General features: G+C 39.4%; 1 pseudogene; it reads right to left on the bottom strand.

Annotated features, from left to right (window-relative positions):
• Positions 1–3,964: 3,964 nt before the first annotated feature.
• Positions 3,965–7,254, bottom strand: LOC112409039 (serine/arginine-rich splicing factor 10 pseudogene; annotated as a pseudogene).
• Between the last annotated feature and the right edge of the window lie 15,166 nt (positions 7,255–22,420).

The raw sequence follows: 22,420 nt of genomic DNA, 5'->3' as shown, positions 1-22,420 counted from the left end.
TTAGTTGCAGATGTACAGAGAAGTGGTTCAGTTTTATATATATATAATCTTTTTCAGATTCTTTTCCATGATAGGTTATTATAAGATACTGAATGTAGTTCCTGTGCTATACAGTAGGTCCTTGTTTTTATCTATTGTATACGTAGTGGTGTGTATCTGTTAATCCCCTACCCCTAATTTATCCCTCCCCTTTTCCCCTTAAGATGGGTCTTTTAAATAAATAAATCTGTTCCTTGGTCTGAGAGAATGGCAGAAAGTAGTATAAGAATTCAAAAGCAGAAGCAGTCACAGCCAGCACTTATATGTAAAAAGAGGCTTTCTGGACTCTAGCTCAAAGGCATGTGTAGGACAGGACTTTCAAATGCCTTATCAAGACCACTTGGGGCGAGACTTTGAAGTGGAAGACGTCTTCTCCCACAGTGGCCTCAAATCTGGCCATCCTGTTGTCCTACTTGTATTGGGGGTGTGGAGATGGAGTTAGGGTAATTGGGGGACCACAAAGGATCAGCAGTTTGTGTGCACGTAGAGTGTCAGTTGTGTTGTCACATGACCAACACGACCGTCATCCAGGCACCCTGCTCCTCTGAGAACCTGGATCTTATCTATGCTTCATCGGCTTCTGGGTGCTGTGATTTCCTTTTGCTATTACGTTTCCCTGGAAGTGAATATGATCTTATCCATTCTGCAGGAAAAATGCTGGGAATGCAGGATAAATGACTGATTTTATCCTTGAAATTACAAAGGTCCCTCTATCCCAGTGACTGTGGATCACTTTTTCTTATCTTTATATCACGTGTACATGAATTGAAATTTATATTTTAAAAAGTTGATAATGCTGAAACCGGGAAGATGGCATAACCAGCAGAAACAGAAGAGATGAATTCTAGCCAATGTGTGTTAATCTTTTACACTTTCTCTAAACTGGAATGAGGAACTTGGGGTCCTGAGATAGGGGATGCAGCATGTTATCAACTCAGTTGTTTATCTGGAGTGATGTAAAATTAGAAAGGAGGACAAGTTTGCCTAGGTTCCCTCCCCATCTGCAAGGATCCTACTGCATCCTTTTAAGACTCTCCACCAACCTTCACTGAGTGCCTCGTAAATACATGTGGCTTCAAATTCTCTGCCCTTTGCTTCCGCAGGCAGCCATAAGATCTTCTCTGACCATCTCCACTGACGTATTGTCCCCTGCCCTCAGGGTCCCTGCAGTGTGTCACCTTCCCAGGACATCTGTAAATATTGCTCTGGAACAGGCAACCTTTAAAGCATCTTCTGAACCGACAGAGTTGAAGCAGCTTTTCCATGATGAGTTTCTGTATTAGAAGCTCATTCAGGAAGCACTGAGTTCTCATCCAGAACAAACAGCGGTATGAATGAGCACATCTGCCCTGTTTTCTAGCAAATTCTGTTGAGAAGATATTAATTCGGAAAAATTTCTCTTAGATTGTTTGTGATGTGAGCGAAGTTGAATCATTTTATTACACTTTGTTGTACAAGGCTGAGGGTTCCAACCTACAGTACAATCTAGGAAAACCATTCCTGTAGCTTGATGTGAAAGACCTTGCACTTAGTAGGCAAACAGATGGCCCTAGTGAATTAAGAAAAAAATAGCTGCCTAATTACTGTCATAGTTAAATGAATTGTGAACTACTTCTCGCCTTAATATTGATGCAAGTGTTCTGCCAGTGAACATGGCACAACTTTCATTATTCATTTTATGAAGATCTACATAAAGTTCTCCATAAAAACTCTAAGAGGACATTTTTTTATTAATCAGTTTTCCAGATGAGGAAGCAAATACCTGTAGAAGTGAATATTTACTGGTTTTGGAAGAATTGGTGGGTCACATTTAATGATAGCAAAAGAGCAATTCCATGATATTTTTTTAGGTTTGAGCTATAAAGTATACTCTGTCCTAGTAGTGTATAAAAGACCACTCTTTTACGAGTTAGATATCAATCAAAATAAATCTTGAAAGATGCATTTTGTGGGCACTAACATCACTAATCATGATGCTTAAGAAGATCAGAGCCTCTTCCAGAAACAATTAAATTTTATAATTTATGTGTATAAGTTTGTAGATGTAATTCATTCAGTCTCATTTACCAAGCATACATACACATAATTGGCTTTTTAAAATGGCTTGTAGAGTATATTCACAGCTATAGGCTAGTTTTTTCTTAAATAGTGAATGTTTACTACACTTAGGAATAAACGTTTTATTCTCACTTATTATATAAATAGATAATGCTAGTATTAATATTTTTACTTAGGTGGCTCAAATTTCTTTCACATTTGGACTTTGTTATATTTAGAAAAAAGATATTTGGCTTTTATCCCCAAATTCATTTGTATATATTGTTTTATAGTTTTCATTTTTATCTATCAAAAGATAGATATCTATCAAAAGAAAATTTATGGCTAATTTACCAGTGAAATGTCTGAAACTGAGGGTTATAAATATATTTGAAGAAAAGTTAATATGTGTCTGATACATTAATTCACTTTTCACTTATTTAAAAATATTATAAGTAAGCTCACTGAAGAAAAATTCAAAATTATAAATAAAATGATAAAATCCCAGTGATCCTATTAATATTAATATTTGTATGATCAACTCATTGAGATTATTTTAGATGTACCTTTTTATTTACTAAAATACCATACATGTCATTTAAAAAACTTTTTATTTGAGGATATTGTGAATCCTTTTACATGCTATAAACATGGAGTTATATTACCAATTTTGATGGCTATACATGTCTGATTCAATATATATATGTATATATGCATGTGTGTATATATATATATATATATATATACACATACACACACACATAATTTAAATCCTATTTAAGCCCCTATTGTTGAGCATTTTAGGCTAAATCCAGGTTTTCTTTTCAAATAATAAAAAAGACAGTGGTGAACATACTTGCACATTCTATGAACCACATCTCTTTTGGGGATAAAGTTCTAAACTTGCAATTGTTTTGTTAAAGGCAATATACACATTTTCAAGCCTTTTTTTTTTTTAGCTTTGCCAAATTGTTTTCCAAAGAGATCATGCCAATTAACTTTCGTTAGTAGTGTGTGAATATCCTTTCCCCAATCCCTTGCTAACAGTGAGTCTTATTATTTTATATTTTTGACAGAGTGCTTGTAGTGAGCTGAATGGTGGCCCCCCAAAAGATATGTCCACGTTCTAACTCCAGAACCTGTCAATAACACCTAAAATGGCAAAAGAATGAACATGGCCTTGTAATGCAAGGATGTGACTAAGTTAACAATCTTGAGAGAAGGAGTGTATTCTATATTATCTATCTGGGCCCTAAATGCAATTACATAAGAAAGAGGCAGAGGGAGTTTAGAGAGGGATACTGAGGAGGAGAAAATACAGGGAACACAGAGCAGAGATGCTGCCACAAGCCAAGGAGTGCTGACAACCATTAGAATTTGGAAGAGGGAAGGAATAGATTCTCCCCTAGAAGCTCCCTGGGGAATGTGGCCCTTTCAGCACTTTGATTTCAGACTTCTGGCCTCCAGAAATGTGACGGTATACATTTCAGTTGTTTTAAGCCATGAGGTGTGTGATGATTTGCTACAGCAGCCCCAGGAAGTCAGTCCAGTGCTGTACAGAATCCACTGTTTATGAAGAGGTATTATTACAGTTTGAAGGGAACATTTCTGAACCAAATTCTCAAACATCATCAGTAACCTGGTCAAGTTGCCACTTCATCTTTAATATCTGCTTATAATTCTCTCTTATCACCTCAGTTGTCTTCAGTAGGTACCAGAGCCTTGGGTTACCTCTTTGTCTCTGTCCACAACTAAGTTCTCCTCCCTCAGAAAGAATCACCCGTGCTTGAGATGTCAGTTACTTCTCTGCACTGAGACCTAAATTCTTCTTTCTTCTTCACATGTCACTGCTGAGGTGTGACTAGACAGTGGCTTTCTGGATAGCTTATTAGCACCTCCAAACCAGCGTACCTACTGCTAAACTCTCTGTCTTGCTCCGTGTACTGTATTGTCTATCGTGGTGATTCATACGTTTCTCCACCCAGATGTTTAAGCCAGAATCATGCGTCTTAATGATCACCTCCATGTGGAATCGCTCACAAGGCACTCTTGATAAGCATTCTTTTTTTTTTCTTTTGCGGTACGCGGGCCTCTCACTGTTGTGACCTCTCCCGTTGCGGAGCAAGAGGCTCCGGACGCGCAGGCTCAGCGGCCATGGCTCACGGGCCCAGCCGCTCCGCGGCATGTGGGATCTTCCCGGACCGGGGCACGAACCCGTGTCCCCTGCATCGGCAGGCGGACTCTCAACCACTGCGCCACGAGGGAAGCCCGATAAGCATTCTTAATATCCCTGTCCGTTCCATCTGGATTACGTGATGAGACACCACCATGTATCGTATCTGTCAGAGTTGCCATCTTCGTGCCTTGTACTGCCCCCGGCCCCAGACACCTAGTAAATATCCTAGTAAATATCCTGTATAGTGAAGCCAGAAACTTGTAACAAAAACTGGCTGTGTCACTTTGTCATTCAGCACCTCATTACAAGACAAAATATAAACTCTTAGGAATGACAAATGTGGTCTTTGCATCTCTTGTTCCTGCCATCATACCTACCTGTCTTTGGAAAACTGCTCTCTAATAATTTGAACCAACTGCAGCTTCCCAGTTTGCATGCCACAGCTTCCAGCTTTGCTCAAGCCATTCTGTCCTTGGAATGTCTCCTTTAATTTAGATAACTACTGACTCCTTAAACCTTGATAAGAGGTCTCCTATATCTGAGAAGCTTGCTTAATTCCCCCACTTTGGTATAGCGGCATTTCCCTGTGGTCCCAGTTTGATACTGGGAGTGGTAACTTTGATAAATCTGTTTGTCTCCCCATTAAATTGTGAGGTTCTTGAGGTTAAGGGCTGTTTGTCATTCTTATCTCCAGTTCTACCAAGATGTCTACTAATTATTAGAAATTAACAAAAAATTAGCTGATATATATTAAGTACTTAATTTATGCCAGACATTGTGCTAAGGGTTCTACATAACCACATCTAATCTTACGACACCCCCAGGAAGTTCCCTTCATTTTATAGGTGAGGAGTTTGATCCACTGAGAAGTTAAGCGAATTGCCTGATACACATTTAGTACAAAGTGGGCCCATATTTGAATACTGGTGGTCTGACTTCAGAGTCATTTTTCTAATATAATCCTTTCAATACCATAAATTTCCTTCTAAGCATTGCTTTAGCTGCATCCCACAAAATTTGGTATGTTGGGCTTTCATTTTCTTTCAATTCAAAATATTCAAAATGTTCCCTGACATTTCCTATTTGGCTCATAGGTTATTTAGAGGATATACTTTATATTATTAATATTTTTTGTCCTTTACTGATACATTAGATTTATTTTATTTATTTTTTCCTTCATTTTGCTTTTATTATAGCATGTTTGCTTAATTTACAGCAAGCAGAAAATAAGCTGGGTCTTGTTTTGATCCAAACATTGATGTTTTAAAGGTTGTACACAATATTTGTTAAAAAGAACATATAAAAATACCTTTTTAGAAGCTTCTATAAGAAAGAAAATACAAAGTTTAACCCCACAACTTTCCTCTTTGCTAGAACTGCAAACTACTGCTACAGTTTTAAATAGACTTTTTGTTGTTTAAACTATACATCCAGGAAAATCTAAAAAAATTAAAGAAACGTGCATATAAATGATTGCATAGCAGAACATGAACATTAACTGCAAACAGTAAAGAAGTGAACGTTAGAAATACTATCAAATAGACAAAGGTGCTAGAATCAATCCCTTAAACACATTCCACAAACAGTATTTAAAAACCATCTTTTGTTCTTTACAGGCAAGGCCTAGATTACTAAAACCAAAATTGAAAAAAGTAATCCTCTAAAAGGAATGGTTTTCCCACAACATTTCTTACTTATTATGCCTGTAAGCAAGCAATCTAAAATTTTTAAAGGTGCCAGCTTTTATTCTGAAATGAGATTGGACACGTCAAGTCACTTTTTATTGCCCCCAAATGATCTCGTAGAGAGATGTTAGAAATTATAAAGAGTTAGGGTATTATTTTCATCAGGTTCTACATTGATAATCAAAAACTCAAGAGATGTGACTTTCTTAAAATTAATTTTTTCCAGAATTATTTTAAATCTCATGGCACCACAGAATCACTTAGAATGGGAGCGGTGTCTTTTAACTTGCCTCACATTAAATAAACTGAGGTGTGAAGAACAAGCCTCCTTCATAAACATATGGGCAAATTTTGATACAAATGCACACACCAAGTGCTTTTTTAAAAATTTTTTTGCGATACGCGGGCCTCTCACTGTTGTGGCCTCGTCCGTTGCGGAGCACAGGCTCCGGACGCACAGGCTCAGCGGCCATGGCTCACGGGCCCAGCCGCTCCGCGGCATGTGAGATCTTCCTGGACCGGGGCACGAACCCGTGTCCCCTGCATCGGCAGGTGGACTCCCAACCACTGCGCCACCAGGGAAGCCCCAGACTGTGATCTTGACTGAGATTTGGATCTAGGTGGTTCTTTTTTCCTTGATTCCTTTTCATGTCTTGAGCCAGACGTATAATGTGTTTTGGAATGTGTTTTAGCGGTGCCTCTAGTTTTGGTGTGAGATGCAGACCTAGAACGTGATGTAGCCTTCATTTCTTTCTTGGGCTGGGACTTGGACCGTGATCTTGAATTGGATTTGGATCTTGAAAAAGATCGATTTCGGTGTTTGAATCTATCATTGTCGGAATGGCTTCTGCTATGCCGTGCTCTTCCAGTCAGTCTACTGTTTCTAGGACTATAAGATCTTCTATAGTTGTAATCAAAGGAAGGACTTCTTGATCTCCTTCTTTCAGTAACTTTGGCTTCTAGAATGTCTGTTATCTGTCATAATCGTCATAGAGTGAAGAGCTATACACATTCCTCCCTTCCTAGGCTTTCATCTGATTTGGAGTCTTTTGATCCCCCTGTGCAAATGTATTTCACTTTGGCGTCCACAAATCCATTTTCTGTCCAAATTATGTAAAACATCTTCTGCATCACGAACATCCTCAAATTGAACATATGCAAATCCTCTTGGACGGCGAGTGTAGGAATCAAGTGGAACATACACATCAACTATAGGACCATAACGACCGAATTCGTGTCGCAAATCTTCAGACCTGGTATCGTCCGCAAGTTCCTCACAAAGAGAGACGTGTTGGGGGGACGCAAGTACGGGGACATGACGGTGGCGTGAGTCTCAGCAGGGACACACTAAGGGACTCATCAAACCATCTGCACCTCCAGCGCCGGATCCTCAAGACACAGCCAGAGAGCTCCACTATGACCTATTTTATTTACTTTCTATGGAAGTGTAATTAATTTACAATGTTATGTTAGTTTCAAGCATACAGCAAAGTGATTCCATTATACAGATGAATACATATGTATTCTTTTTCATATTCTTTTCCATTATAGGTTATTACAAGGTATTGAGTATAGTTCCCTGTTATATACAGTAGGTCCTACTTAATATAATTTTTATTGTTTCAAAATTTTAAGTTTTCTCAATAGGCCAGCACATAGTATACGTTGGTGAATGTTTCACGTGAAATTGAAGAGATTATGTGTTCTGCTGTTGTCCAGAGGGGTGTTCTGTAAATGTAAACAGAAATTATGTCAAATAAGTTGATTGCATTGTTTAGGTCTCTTGTGATCTTACTAATGTACTCTGTACTTGTTCTGTCCCTTCGAGAAGAATGGTGAAGTCTTCAACTATAGTTGTGGATTTGTCTGTTTCTCTTTTCAGTTTTTGCTTCATGTATCTTGACGTTCTATTGTAAGGTGCATATGCATTTAGGATTGTTGTGTCTTTTTGGAGAATTAACCCCTTTATCATGCCATGATGTCCCTCTTTATGACTAATAATATTCCTTTTTCTGAAGTCTTTATCTGTTGTTAATACAGCAACTTCAGCTTTCTTTTGGTTAGTGTTTACGTAGTTCATTTTTTTATCCTTTTTAAACTATCTGTATCTTTGAACTGTGTTTCTTGCAGACAGCATATATTTGGTTCTTATTTTTTACTATCTGTCTTTTAAGCTGCTTTCTATTTGTTCCATCTGTGGTTTCTTCTTTTTTCTTTTATTATATTCTCTAATAAACAGCATGTTTTATAATTTCATTTTACCTGTTATATTAGCTTCTTTATTCATTTGTGTTAATGTTTTAGTGTTTGCCCTATGATTTGCAATACACTACATCTTTAATTAATTAGAGCCACCCATCAGATGTCATTTTATCACTTCACACATGTTATGTAAGGTCTTTCAAGGATCTTACAACAATATATTCTCTATTCCTCTCTTCCATCTTTTGTGCTTTTTTTCCCATAAATTTTACTTTTGCGTATGCTTTAAGCATACAATATGTTGCTACTATATTTTACTTTAGACAGTTTTATTTTCAATCAATTAAAAATAAGAAAAAAAGAATTTTATGTTATATTCACTGATTCCATTTTCAACACCATTTCTTTGTGTCAATCCAGATTTGTTTCCTCTCATATTCCTTCTGCCCGAAGAACTTCCCTTACCACTGTTTGTAGGGAAGGTCTGCTGGCAATGAATTATCTCAGTTTTTCTTTTTCTGAGAGTGTCTTTACTTCTTCATTTTTGAAAAATATTTTCACTGGGTGTAGAGTTTTGGGTTGACTTTTTTTTTCTCCTTCAGCACTGCATTGTCTTCTAGCTACAATAAGTCCACTGTAATTTTAATCTTTGTTCCTCTGCATAGAATGTGCCTTTTTCTATAGCTGCTGTCAAGATTTCCTTTTTTTTCTAAAGTGGAATTTGTTTTCTTTTTATCCTTCCTGTGTTCTCTGAATTTCTTGGATCTGTGTTTGCTTAGTGTCTGGGTTTTCTGTGTATGTGTGAATATTCTTTTTTTAAAATTTAATTTAATTTTTATTCTATATTGGAGCATAGTTGATTTACAATGTTGAGTTGCTTTCAGGTATACAGCAAAGTGATTCAGTTATAAATATACATATATCCATTCTTTTTCAGTTTCTGTCCCCATATAGGTTATTACAGAATATTGAGTAGAGTTCCCTGTGCTATACAGTAGGTCCTTATTGTTTATCGATTTTATATATAGTAGTGTGTATATGTTAACCCCAAACTCCTAATTTATCCCTCCTTCACCCCCCACACTTCCCCTTTGGTAACCATAAGTTTGTTTTCCAAGTCTGTGAGTCTGTTTCTGTAAATAGGTTCATTTGTATCTTTTTTTTTTTTAGATTCTACATATGAGTGGTATCATATGGTATTTGTCTTTCTCTGTCTGACTTACTTCACTTAGTATGATAATCTTTAAGTCCATCCATGTTGCTGCAAATGGCATTATTTCATTCATTTTTATAGCTAATATTCCTTAGTGTCCATTTTTAATTTTGGAAAATTCTTGGCCATTATTTCCTCAAATATTAGTTCTGCCCTGGGAACTAATATTTCCTTCTAGGATTCTCCTTCTGGGATTCCAATTACATAGTGTATTAAACCATTTGATATTGTCTCACCATTCCTGGATACCCTGTTACGTCCCTCACGCACATGTGTGCCCATGCACACACACACGCACACACACACACACACACACAAACTCGTCTTTATTTCTGTATTCTGGTTTGAGAATTTCCTATTGATGTATCTTCAAGTTCCTTGATTTTTTCTTCAACTATGTTGAGTGAATCTGTTGACGCCATTCCTCACCTATTTTACTGTGGATTTTTAAAATTCTGGCATTTTCATTTGGTTCTTTCTTATAGTTTCCACCTTTCTGCTGAACCTTCTAATCTGAGCTTACATGCAATCCTCCTTTTTCAGTAGATTCTTTGACATATCAATCATAGTTATTTTAAATTTCCTATCAGGAAGTTTCACCATCTGTGTCATAGTTGATTCTGGTTCTGCCAATTGCTTTGTCTATTGGGAGTGTGTTGTTTTTTCTTGCGTTTTCATATACCCCGTATTTTTTGTTGTTGTTGAAATTTGGATACCTTGTGTAGTTCAGTAGAGACTGAGGTAAACAGTTTTCATGCTTAGAAACAGGCATGCCTTTCCTTTTTTCTAGCCCTTTCATGTGAGAGTTTGAGAAATCTAGTTAGGATGTAGGTTACGCTTGAAGTCTGTTGTCTCTATCATGAACCTCAGTGAGCCATGAGCTTCAAATTCCTCCGGTGGTACCTTGTGTTCAGGATCAGGCTGGGCTGTCAGAGGTGTTTTGTTTTTCCTCAATGTCTGCTCAGTTCTCAGCTTGAGATTTCGTCTTTGCTGAACCTCATATCAGGTCTCCTTCCATACTTTTGTTCCTCTTTGAGCAGTGTTCTCTATGACTTGTTACTTGAACTCTATTAGCATTTAGCATCACTACTGAGTGGAGACTGTATCCCTGGGTGTTTGGGGCGTGGCCTCCTGAGATCTTCTGCCACTTCCCCATCTGTGATTCTGAGCCCAGCGTGTTTGCTTTCTCCTCCCTCAAGAGTAGGTCGTTGGCTGTTCTGTTTCATTTGTTTTCTTCCCATGGCTTCAGTGGGTTTTTTTCCAATACTCAAGGCTGGTGGGGTTAGTTCCTCTACTTCCAGAAGATTAATGCTTTAGTTCTGTAGGAGAGATAGAGGGGAAGGTTCCAGGTGGAGTTCTGTGTTCTTCCTGTGGGAGTTGCTATTCCCTTTCCCAGGTATGCATTACAAAAGACGCTTTACTTAGACATTTTCTCAGCTTTTCTGTGAGCACTTGGTGGGGATTTGTGGAGACATGGACCTGAAGGTGGCTGGACTCCTCTAATTTCTGTGACCTCCAGGGGCTTCTAAATCTCTTGCCACTTCACCCCTAGCTTCCGCCCTGACTGAAGTCTTCTTCCTGGTGCCTGGATGTGTCTCTCACAAGTACGCACAGCTCATATTATTTCTCCTTGCAGTCAGCTGTCTTTCCTCAGATGTGAGGCCAGTTGTTTGCCTCACAACCTCAGCTCTCCTGTGGGTACAAAACACTCATGAATTTTCAATGTGTCCAGATTTTTACTGTAAGTGTGGCAGTACTCTTTTTCTTCCTTTCCATATCCCCGAGTGGAAATTTAAAGTCCCCAGAGCTCTTATTTTCTTACTAAATCATTAAACTAAGGCAGCATTTACCAAACCTTAAAGTTTCAGGACCCTGTTACATAAAATTTATTGAAAACCCCAAAGGTCTTTCATTTCTGTAATAGATGATAGATATTTACTGTATTAGAAATTAAAACATATTTTAAAATAATTTAATTAATTTAAAAATAAAACCAATAAACTCATTATATATTAACATAACTTTTTTGGAAAATTAAACACATTTATAGAACAAAATATGTTTAGCGATAAACATTTTACTGATTGTTTTATAATGTTCCAAATCTATTTGCTGCCTGGTTTAAGAGACAGTGCAGTTGGAATTTCGTATCTCCTTTCTGCATTCAGTGGGTTGCTGTGTGACATCATGTAACCTCTGGAAAATTCCACTGTAAACTCATGAAGGAGTGAGAGTGAAAAGTAGAAATGATGTTTTAGCATTATTATGAAAATAGGTTTGACTTTGCAGACCTTGTGAACAAGATGGGGTTGATCTCCCCCAATGGGAGGAAATGAAACTATACCCCTCACACAAATGAATATTTATCAAGTCCCAGTGTGTTAGAAGTTTCCGTTTTCTTATAACATACTACACTTCTGAGATCTTAGGAAAGAGAAAAATACAGAGGCAAATGTGGATCTAGTAAAGGACTGAAGTCATGTTTGAACCTAGGTCCACCTGACTCTAAGCCTATGGTCTGTCTCCCATGCCCTTCTGTCTTGGATGGATCGGAAAACAGGCACACCAAAGTGCACTCCACAGTTCGCACTTGTTTCCTATAGCATCTACACTGGTCTTCCCCAAACTGGGAATAGCATCTTGCACCCTCTGTAGCTACAAATAATGTTTAGAAGATTGTTGGATCTTCTAGAAAGGTAAGTCATGAACATCACCTTTGGATACTTAGAATTGTATAGGTCTGTATGTATACAGGCAATTCATGGGTTTCTTACTGTTTCATATATTAACCAAGCATGTTTAATACTTTTCAGAAGTTCCCCTTGTATGTTGTTTTACAAATATCTTACGGATATCGACGTGGAACTTTTATTTTTCGTGAGTGAAAGGAATTAAAAATCTGGAATTTGTTATCAATAAAATGCGCCTGTTTTGATATTAGCAGACTGTTAGCAGTCTCACCTTGGTACAGCTCATCTTTGGAACTTGCAATTATTATAAGTTATTCACGAAGGATGTAACTGTCAGGACACCTGATAATATAGAGTGAGAGGACAGACAACATTATATGATGGAGTGTGAACCTGTGCTTTGTTCTTTCTTCGAGCCCGCTGCATCTTTGTTGAATTTCACGATGTATTAATATGTCACTACACGTTTAGGTCCTGAAGCATGAAATATATTCTAGCCAGGATGCTTGCCAAGACACTAGTGCCAGAGTTGGAATGCTAGAGTGTGTTTATTAAACAGCATTAACATACTAAATAGGGTTACAGGTTTATATTTTCCTGTGAAGCCTCAAAGTGATTAAAAGAGGAGAGAGGGAAAGAGAACTGACAGGTTCTGTAAAAACTAAAATGGAATCAATTCTCAGGCACACACCAATATCATTCATAATGCAAATGTCCATGGTATAAATAGCCTGCTTTATTGAACTCCTACTGTGTTTCATTTTGTTAGGCTCTTTCCTGACATTGTTTCTGTCCTTCACAACTACCCTTGAGGTGGGTGATGCTCCCATTTTACAGATGAAAAAACCGAGGTTCAGAGACATAAGAAACTTAGTCCCAAACCCCAAATTAGTAAGTGACAGGGCTTATATTTGAGCTTGTATCAGCTGAGGTGCAAAATCTATCCATGTCACTTACATTCCACCAATCTTTTTTCTTTTTTTGCAACAGTAGAGAAAAGGTAAGCCAAATTTATAGTCGAAATATTAATATTTGTGCTTAGAAACTTGAGTTGTTAATTCTCTATTAAAAGGCAATTCATTATGCAGGATTATATCCTAAGGATTTGACAAATCTGTAACCTGATTCATTGCATACAAGTTTTCTGATTTAAAAAATTTAATTTACTAAGGTTTTTCAGTGAGTATGAGACAGAGACAGGGTACTTGATTTAAAAGCTCTTTGAAAATTATTAATTGACTAAAAATTGTTCCTCTGATATTAACAGCTGTTATGTAAACATCATGTCCTTGGCCATAAGCAGGAGGAGGGGTGGGAAATTGTATTTCAGTGGACCCAGTGTTCAATCTTGTTTTATGTAATAATGTCACAAAATCCTGTACAGTGAGCATCATCTTTTCTTTAGAGACAAAGAACTATAGATTCAGATGAGAACCAACTTGTGCAACTTGATGCGGCTCATAATTGGCAAAGTCAGAATTCATATATGAGAATATCACACATTCATTGGACAATAAGAAGATGCCAGCAACCCTCACTTTGCTGAGAGGGACTATCGTCTCTACGTTACTTATTATGATTCTTGTAACAGAGTAAACATTTGTCATAATCACATTGATTATATACTATACTAAGCATCCCATAAACATAACTCTTTCATGTACTCCAAATCCAAACAATTAGGTAACTTTATGTACTTTTTTATGAGTAAAACAAGATAAACTATTTCATCTTTATTTTGAAAGGCAATTTCCAGGACATGTCCTGGCAGTAGTTTAAATTTACTTTAATGTCTTCATAAGAATGAACCAAAATAAACATGTTATTGAATATTTTCTGTATTCTATCTTAGCGTTGCCTTAGGTCTTTAAAATGGATTTTCTTATTTGATAATCACAAAAATTCCATTCGGTACTTGTTTTCAGTCGTATTAGAGATGGAAGAAGTGAGGTCCATAGAGTTGCGTACCTCTCACCACCTTCACATGGTTAGTCTAAGTCTGGCATTGAACACACAGTGTCAGATTCAGAGCCTAAGGATGAAGAATGGTAATTGGTACTCGTTTTGATGATCTAGTGGCACCTCAAAAGAGAAATCCTTTCTGGATTATCAAGAAGGATTGTGAAATGTAGGTTTCTAAAAAACCTTCTTGCAGTATAGAATATATAAATAGAATGCAGTAAACAGTTTCCAGCTGGATGAATTTTCAATGATCACATCCACGTCAATAGCCTCCAGATAAGAAGCAGAGCATTATTAGTTCTCTGGGAGCCCCTTATTCCCTCTTCGAGCCATTACCACCCTTCCAAGGAAACCTCTGTCCTATACCTAACACTATGTTTGTTCTGCCTGAGTTTGAACTTTATAAAAAATATCCTGTGTGTGTTCTTTTGTTTGTTTTTTTCTGGAAATCTTATTTTTATATTTTTTAATACCTTTATTGGAATATAATTGCTTTACAGTGCTGTGTTAGTTTCTGTTGTACAACAAAGTAAATCAGCTACATGAATACATATATCCCCATATCCCCTCCCTCTTGAGCCTCCCTCCCACCCTTCCTATCCCACTCCTCTAGGTCATCACAGGGCATTGAGCTGATCTCCATGTGCTACGCAGCAGCTTCCCACTAGCCATCCTTTTTACGTTTGGTAGTGTATATATGTCAGTGCTACTCTCTCACTTCGTCCCAGCTTTCCCTTCACCCGCTGTGTCCTCAAGTCTGTTCTCTATGTTTGCGCCCTGCAACTAGTTTCATCAGTACCGTTCTTTTAGGTTCCATATATATGTGTTAGCATACGGTATTTGCTTTTCTCTTTCTGACTTACTTCACTCTGTATGACAGACTCTAGGTCCATCCACCTCATTACAGATAACTCAGTTTCGTTCCTTTTTATGGCTAATATTCCATTGTCTATATGTACCACATCTTCTTTATCCACTCACCTGTCGATGGACATTTAGGTTGCTTCCATGTCCTGGCTATTGTAATTAGAGATGCAATGAACATTGTGGTACATGTCCCTTTTTGAATTATGGTTTTCTCAGGGTATATGCAGTAGTGGGATTGCTGGGTCATGTGGTAGTTCTATTTTTCGTTTTTTAAGGAACCTCCATACTGTTCTCCATAGTGGCTGCACCAATTTACATTCCCACCAACGGTGAAGGAGGGTTCCTGTTCTTTTGTATTTGGCTTCTAACTTAGAAACTGACCCTGAGATGCAGACTCACATGCTGGAAGTGTACTGGGAAGTCCTCTTGGCAACTTCACCTGGAGGGAGTGGATGAAGGAGGTTTCAGCAGGAGGAAACTGAATTGAGATGCAGTTGTACCAAAGACCTGTTCCATGTGGGAACTCCAGGGCTGGGTGGCCAGGATGGGCAAGGGTCCCTGTACCTCTACCTTGGCCATCTCAGTCTTGAAGGGGGGATTGAGGACTCTTAGAGTCCACCCACTGGACCATTGAGATTCGCTCCATTCATTTACCCTTGTGGGGAAAAGCTCCCCAAGGGGAAAGGGGGGATAAATTGGAAATTTGGGATTAACAGATACACACAACCATGCATAAAATAGATAAACAACAAGGACCTTCTGTATAGAATAGGGAACTATACTCAGTATCTTGTAATAGCCTATGATGGAAAAGAATCTGAAAAAGAATATATGTATATGAATCACTTTGCTGTATACCTGAAACGTAAATCAACTATACTTTAAAAAGAGGGAAGATAGAAAATCAGAGGTTAAAAAACAAACAAACAAAAAAACTAAGCAATAATAAACTTAAAAAAAAAAAACCTCCTCCAGGATTTTGGTTGGTCTGTTTTCTCAAGAAAACTTGCAAGAGGAGGTCTAGTGGGGTAAAATAAAGCCCTTTCTTCAGCAGCTGGTCTCTGGGCCACAACTCGTCATCCCCTTCCTCTCCTACCAGTTCTAGAGCCCCTCACTCACAGTTACAGCACCTCTGCTTGTCTGGACAGATAACCAAGTAGAGTGATCCAGATCATCATCTCTACAGGGTCTGCGTTCCTGAACACCATGCCCTTCTCAGACTGCAGCACTTGTCCATCTACCACCACAGTTGGTCAGGAGGATATGAAAAAGTGCCCTGCAGGGACTTCCCTGGCGGTCCAGTGTTTGAGACTTCACCCTCCAATGCAGGGGCCACGGGTTCGATCCCTGGTCGGGAAACTAAGATCCCACATGCCTCGCAGCCAAAAAACCAAAATATAAAAACAGAAACAGTATTGTAACAAATTCAATAAAGGTTTCAAAAATGGTCCAAATCAAAGAAAAATCTTTAAACAAAAATTTTAAAAAAAATGCCCTGCAAATTATCTGAGTGCTAAACATGCCCTTCACTGCCCTGTTGAGATACATCTGCTTATCTTCCCCTAATGTTCAGAATCAAGTATCGCTGCCAGAATTGTGACTTCTTTCCAGGTCTGCTAGTCTCTTGATACAAGGTGCTCAGAGTGACTGGGGGGTAGCCGTAGTTTAAAGTTTCATTTTTCCCTTGACGTGCCCCCTTTGGAAGTGTTTCCTCTCTGGGAACCAGCCCTTTAGACCTTTGGTACCTACAGTTTTGAGTACAGGAAGCACAAATTTCCCAAATGGGTCACTGGGAGAAATGTTAAATGAGTCGCTCTTACATCCACCCCTTGGTTCCTAAACAGTCATCATGATTTAGGGTATAGATTGCACCCTAGAGATACGGTGCCCCGTGCTGGTACGCTCCCATACCCAAGCAGGGACCTCAACTGCAAGTTCACAAGGCCGTTCCATCCTCTGTTGGGCTAGCGGCTTTTGGGTGGTGAGACATGTGATAGGACTGGTGGAGCCTCATAGTGATGTGTCTGCTTCCATCCATCATTTGATATAGGTGGTCCTCTGGTCCAATGTGATACTACCCAGCCTCCTTTACCTGTGGAGTAAATACAAGCCCGTGGACAGTGGTTCTCTTTGAGATCCTTTGGGCACTGAAAGCAGACTCATACTTGGAATAGGTATCAGTTCCAGTTGAGATGAATCACTGGCTTTTCCAGCGTGTAAGGTTTCCAGTGTATTTCAGCTGGCCAAGCATCTATCTGGTGATTCTCCCAGAGGGATAATGCCCTATTAGGGTATCAGTGTTACTTTCTGTTGCTGGCACATTTGACAAGTGGCTGGGCAGTCGGTAGATCATGAGGATGTTGGCCCTGTGCACAGCATCCAGGTCCACTGCCACGGCCTCTGTTCACGTACCCATTGTACTACCGCTGGAGTGGTCAAGGGGCCGCTGGCTGGTGTCAGTTGACCAGATCATCTGTCTGCCTGGTTGTGTCTGCCTCTTCTGTAGTGGCTGTTCCCTGGAGGGCTCTAACATAGGTTAACAAGTCCTTCAAGCTCTTCATACTTCGTGCTCGTTGCCATGGTCTTTCCAAGACCCTCTCCCCAAGCCTCCTTCCTCTCAATTTTTAAAAAATTTTATTGAAGTATAGTCGATTTACAATGTTGCATTAATTTCTGCTGTACAGCAAAGTGACTCGGTTATACATATATATATTATTTTTCATATTCTTTTCCATTATGGTTTGTCACAGGATATGGGGTATGGTTCCCTTGCTATACAGTAGGACTTTGCCTCCTCCCAGTCATTCTCCTTCCATGTAGCACTGCCTGGAATTTTGCACCCTGTATCCAATAGTCCTTGATACCTCTAAGTATTCCCCTTTCCCTAGTCTCTGGGTACTGAGTAAATGGTTGTAGGCCCCTTTGTGGAAGGACTGGGTGAATCATTAACATACATACTTGCCATGGGTTTCTGGGGTCCTTCTTAGGAACCCAGTTTTCCCGTTAGTTAATGGGCTTGGTGTCCGAAAACTGGCTCAGGTCCAGACATTAGGCCAAGGATTGTGAATTTTTGTTGGGGCAGCCCTTCTCAATTTCCTGATTATCCACCTTTGATTTGTTTTGATCATATAATCGGATAGTATCCTTGTTGGCTGCCCATCTTTTTTCCCACAGAGAATGCTGAGTTTGATTAACCGTCGCCATTACCCTGAATAGGTCACCAATTCCTGGCTGCCTTTCTGGATGATAATCACGCTTGTTTTTGCCATCAGGGGCATTGCTCTGTAACAGCATCTCCTACAATCAGCCCTGGCGTAGGAGAACAGCACCGCCAAGCATGTCAACATAGTCTGTACCTGTGTAACTAGGTCGTGTCTTATGACTTTGGTAAACTGTGTGTCCTCCAGGACCTCCCACAGAATGTGGTCACCTGGTAGGTGTTCTGGCCTTCGTATATCCTGGAAAATATACTCTGTCATGCCCACGTGTCTGTACATTTTGGTCCTTTTTTTAAATTGTCTGCCATGGTGTGGACATTGCTTCCTCCAAATCTCTGAGAACTATTTTAGCAACACATTTGTACTGTCTTCTAGGTTCATGTTTAGGGAGTTACACCCTATATCATGGAGGATTTTTCCCATATCAGGAAGCTGTTCCTTATTAAACTGTATGTCCCTCCTCACTAGGTCTGGGACTCTCAGCATCCTACCTGGACCCATTCTCTCAGCTCTGGCCATGCGTGTTTGTTTGGTCCCACGGCTCCTTCAGTATTCTAGACCCTCTGCTCCCCCAGCAGACCCAGCACTTACCCAGCCAGGTTGTGTCGTGACCTGACCTAGTAAGTTTTCTGGCAGATCAGAGGGGAAGTGGACTGTATTGTACTGGTGACATTTGTTGTCTTACAAGGAGAGGCCTCAGCATCATCTTTATCCAGGGACTGGTGCCAGCCTTAGAGAGGGGAGTGGGCTGCTCTGTTAGGCCAAGGAGGTTCAGGGCAATCTCGTGATACAGTATTTTCAAGTGCATTGACTGAGATGTTCTTATCTCAAATCTCAGGCTCCCTCTCCTTCCCAACAAGGGACCTGACCTTGGCGCAGCAGACCTGCTGGGGCCGGCTGAGCAGTCAAGTTTCCCCTTATTTAAGCCCGGATTCTCTGACTCCAGGAGCTGAGGGTCTCTGTATATGTTAACTAAGGAGGCTGTGTAGTGCCTCTTGCAAGCTGAGGATACCTGCCACCCCTGCCGATTCTCCCCGTATAAGCGTGTCCCATCAAGAAATGGCACGCACTTCTGCTCTCCTTGAATCTGGGCTGAGTTTGTGACTGGCTCTGACCAATAGGATGTGGCAGAAGTAATGGTTATGTTCCTGGGCTTCTGAGCCCATTAGAGGCCTGGCAGCTTTCTCTTTCTCCTCTTGGAACCCAGCCACTGTGCTATGAGGAGCCCAAGCCACAGGGAGAGGTCACATGAAGGACAAGTGAGGTGCTTCGCTTGAAATTCTAAGCCGATGTCTTAGGCACAAGCCAGAATCCAGCGCCAGCGTAGGAGTGAACCACGTTGCACGGGTCCTGAGATGACTCCAGGCAGCATGACGTGAAGAAGCAAAGCTGCCCAGCTGAGCCCAGTCAACCCACAGATCACAAGAGATAATAAAATGGCCATTGTATTAAGCCACTAAGGTTGGGGTGGTTTCTTAAGCGTCAGTGGAGATCAGAGAGAGTTCGCCTGAGCTTCACGCTGCGCTGTACATTGGTGGCCTCAGTTTTTCATTGTCTTTCTCTAGTGTATCCTTAGCAAGAGCCAGCTGATCCCATTGCCCTTATAATGACTACTTCACCCAAATCTGTCAGACAGCCACGCTATTGTATAGTGTCTTCCCTTCTGCCAGTAGAAATTTTCATCATTGCACCCTTATCACATCCCAGGGGCTGTCAGTTCTCTACCGGTGATGGGTCCTCCTTGTTAGTTGTTGGGCGGGCGTTGTTATGCTATTCCTGGTATTAACCCTCTTGAGTCCACCAGGAAACACTCTGAAACTCAGAGGTTTGCAGGAAACAACATCTATAAGGAAAAGAGAGGAGCAGGTGAGGCAGGGGGAGAATTTGAACTAACTAAGAGGTAGCAACACTAAGGGCGTCAGCCAAACCTGTGGGATGCTCGGGACCGAGACCAGCCCTTCAGAGACGTCACTGCATTGAAGCAGTAGTGCCAGGGCCACATCACAGCCGTTCATGGGATGCCGTTGATCCCTTTGACAGAGGAATCCAGGCGTGAGCCATCAGCGGTCAACACTCCTGGCAGCCAGGAAAATGAATGGCTTGGGTGTTGGGGGGCTTCTGTGTGGTACACCAGACCAGCTACTACAGTTTCTTTTGTTGATTGCAATGGTGAGATTCATCCATGTGGTTGAGTGTAGCTATTAATTGTCTGTCCTCATCGTGTGACTATACTGAACTGTACTGATGGGTTCTATTGCTCTGAACATTCTTGATCAGATCTTTTGATGAATGTGTATATATATGTAGGTATATGTGTATATATTTGGGGGGGGCATGATATACCTGAGAGCAAAATTGCTGGATCAGAGTAGATATATATTTCCAGCTTTAGCAGATACAGTTTTCCAAGATGTTTTAACCAATATATACTTCTATCAGGAATGCATGAGGGTTCCGTTATATGTAGTTTCATATTTCCTTTTAATTTTTGGAAATGTGATACTTTTATATACATATATGAGTATTTCTAATAATTCTTAATTAGAATGATACATTATTTAGAAATCTTGGGAATTCACTAACGTTTAAAAAAGTCGAAGTTAATTTTATTTGGTTGCTTTGATATATTGGTATTGAAAATCTAGCTAGATTTATTGAATTTTTCTACCCATTTAATTTTTATCTGCTTAAAACTGTAGCATATATAGTTGGAGGATTGATTTCCTTTTACCAATATTAATTTTGTGTGTCTGGATCCCTTCAAAAGGAGATAAATCTGTAGTTATTAAATTTTCTAGATTTGCATATTCTTCGATAGAGGTAGGAAGACCAAAGTGTTATCATTTCTCAACATGAGGGGCCCAGATTCATGGCTATCGTGCTGTGCTTGACTGCTTTCCACACATGAACTTCCCTAAAGATTTTAACCACCTTGGAAAGAAACAAATAAAAAATTTAACCATAGTCTAAGGTGTCGTCTTTTTTTGTTTTTTTGTTTTGGCCGCGTGGTATGTGGGATCTTAGTTCTCCGACCAGGGATTGAACCCGCACCCCCTGAAGTGGAAGCATGGAGTCTTAACCACCGGACCACCAGGGAAGTCCCTGTCATCTTTTTTTTTAGCATCATTTTTTAAGTGAACACTGTCAGTATACCAGAGTCAGGTGCCTTTTCTCACCTAGTATTTTATTATGGTTATTTTCCTTGTCAAAAGAAATCTGCATCATTTCATTTTATATATTCATAGTTTAGATGTATCAGAATTTATTTAAATAACAGTGCTGAACATTGGGATTGTTTTCATTTTCTTGGCTCTTGTAAATAATGCTAATTATATATAAAAATATAACTTTTTATGCTATTTTATCAATTAAGCTTAAATTTTAGAAGGAATTATTAGCTTGGGTTAAAGAGTTTTTCTAGATATTGTCAAATTACCTCCAGAAATATTCTTATTTGCTAATGTGTTACCTCTGCTGTTGGGTCTACAGTTTTCCTACACTTTTGCTGCTGACACAGCATTTACAGTGTATCACTTTTGCCAGTCTGATATATGAGTAGTATATGTTGTTGCTTTAAATTTTATTGCTGGTTTAGTAGTGAGATGGAATATTTTAGCATATTTTCATTGGACATTTTATTATTTCTTTTGCAGATTGTCTTTCATCTGTTTTTAATTGGTTTGTTCATCTTTTATCAATTAATACCAACTACAAACCCTTTGCTTTCCCATATGGCCTATATGCCATATCCTATGTGTCAGTGTCATGTTTGTATCTTGCTTTTGCTTTTCGACTCTTCCTGTAATTTTGACAGATTCCTTTTTTTTGTTTGTTTATGGTTTATGCTTTATGGTTTAACCTGATGCTTTTAGGACCTTTCCAGCCCCCAGGTTTTCCTCTGATTTAGATCTCAGATTAGACGTGTCAGCCAGAGTGGACTGCTTACTGGTCTAGTTCTGTGGTTTTTCATGGTATTTTCTATGCCTGGCATAGCACTCCACCCCCAGACATACAAATATACACACCACTATAACTGCTATAAAGAATAAGCACCTGGTAGATATCAACCCTTTTGTCAAGAGTTTGGTCAAAGATGACCGTCTCTTGGAACCTTCCCTGAGTCTCCTCCGTTCCTCCTATCTGTAAAGTTGACTGTTCTTTTTTCCTTGTTTCCTCTATCATCCTCAAAGTAACTATTATAAGACCTCCAACACTTTAAGGCTTGCATGCTCTTACTGAACTGTACATTTTTTTGGACAAATTTTGTATCATGTCCATCTCCATACTCCCAGCAATGTAGGATACTTACACAGCAGATGTCTGTTGGGTAC

Source organism: Neophocaena asiaeorientalis, unplaced genomic scaffold, assembly GCF_003031525.2.
Source record: "Neophocaena asiaeorientalis asiaeorientalis breed wild unplaced genomic scaffold, Neophocaena_asiaeorientalis_V1.1 scaffold669, whole genome shotgun sequence".
Taxonomy (NCBI): Eukaryota; Metazoa; Chordata; class Mammalia; order Artiodactyla; family Phocoenidae; genus Neophocaena; species Neophocaena asiaeorientalis.
Note: the sequence above shows the minus strand (reverse complement) of the source record. Positions and strands in the feature narration are given on the sequence as shown.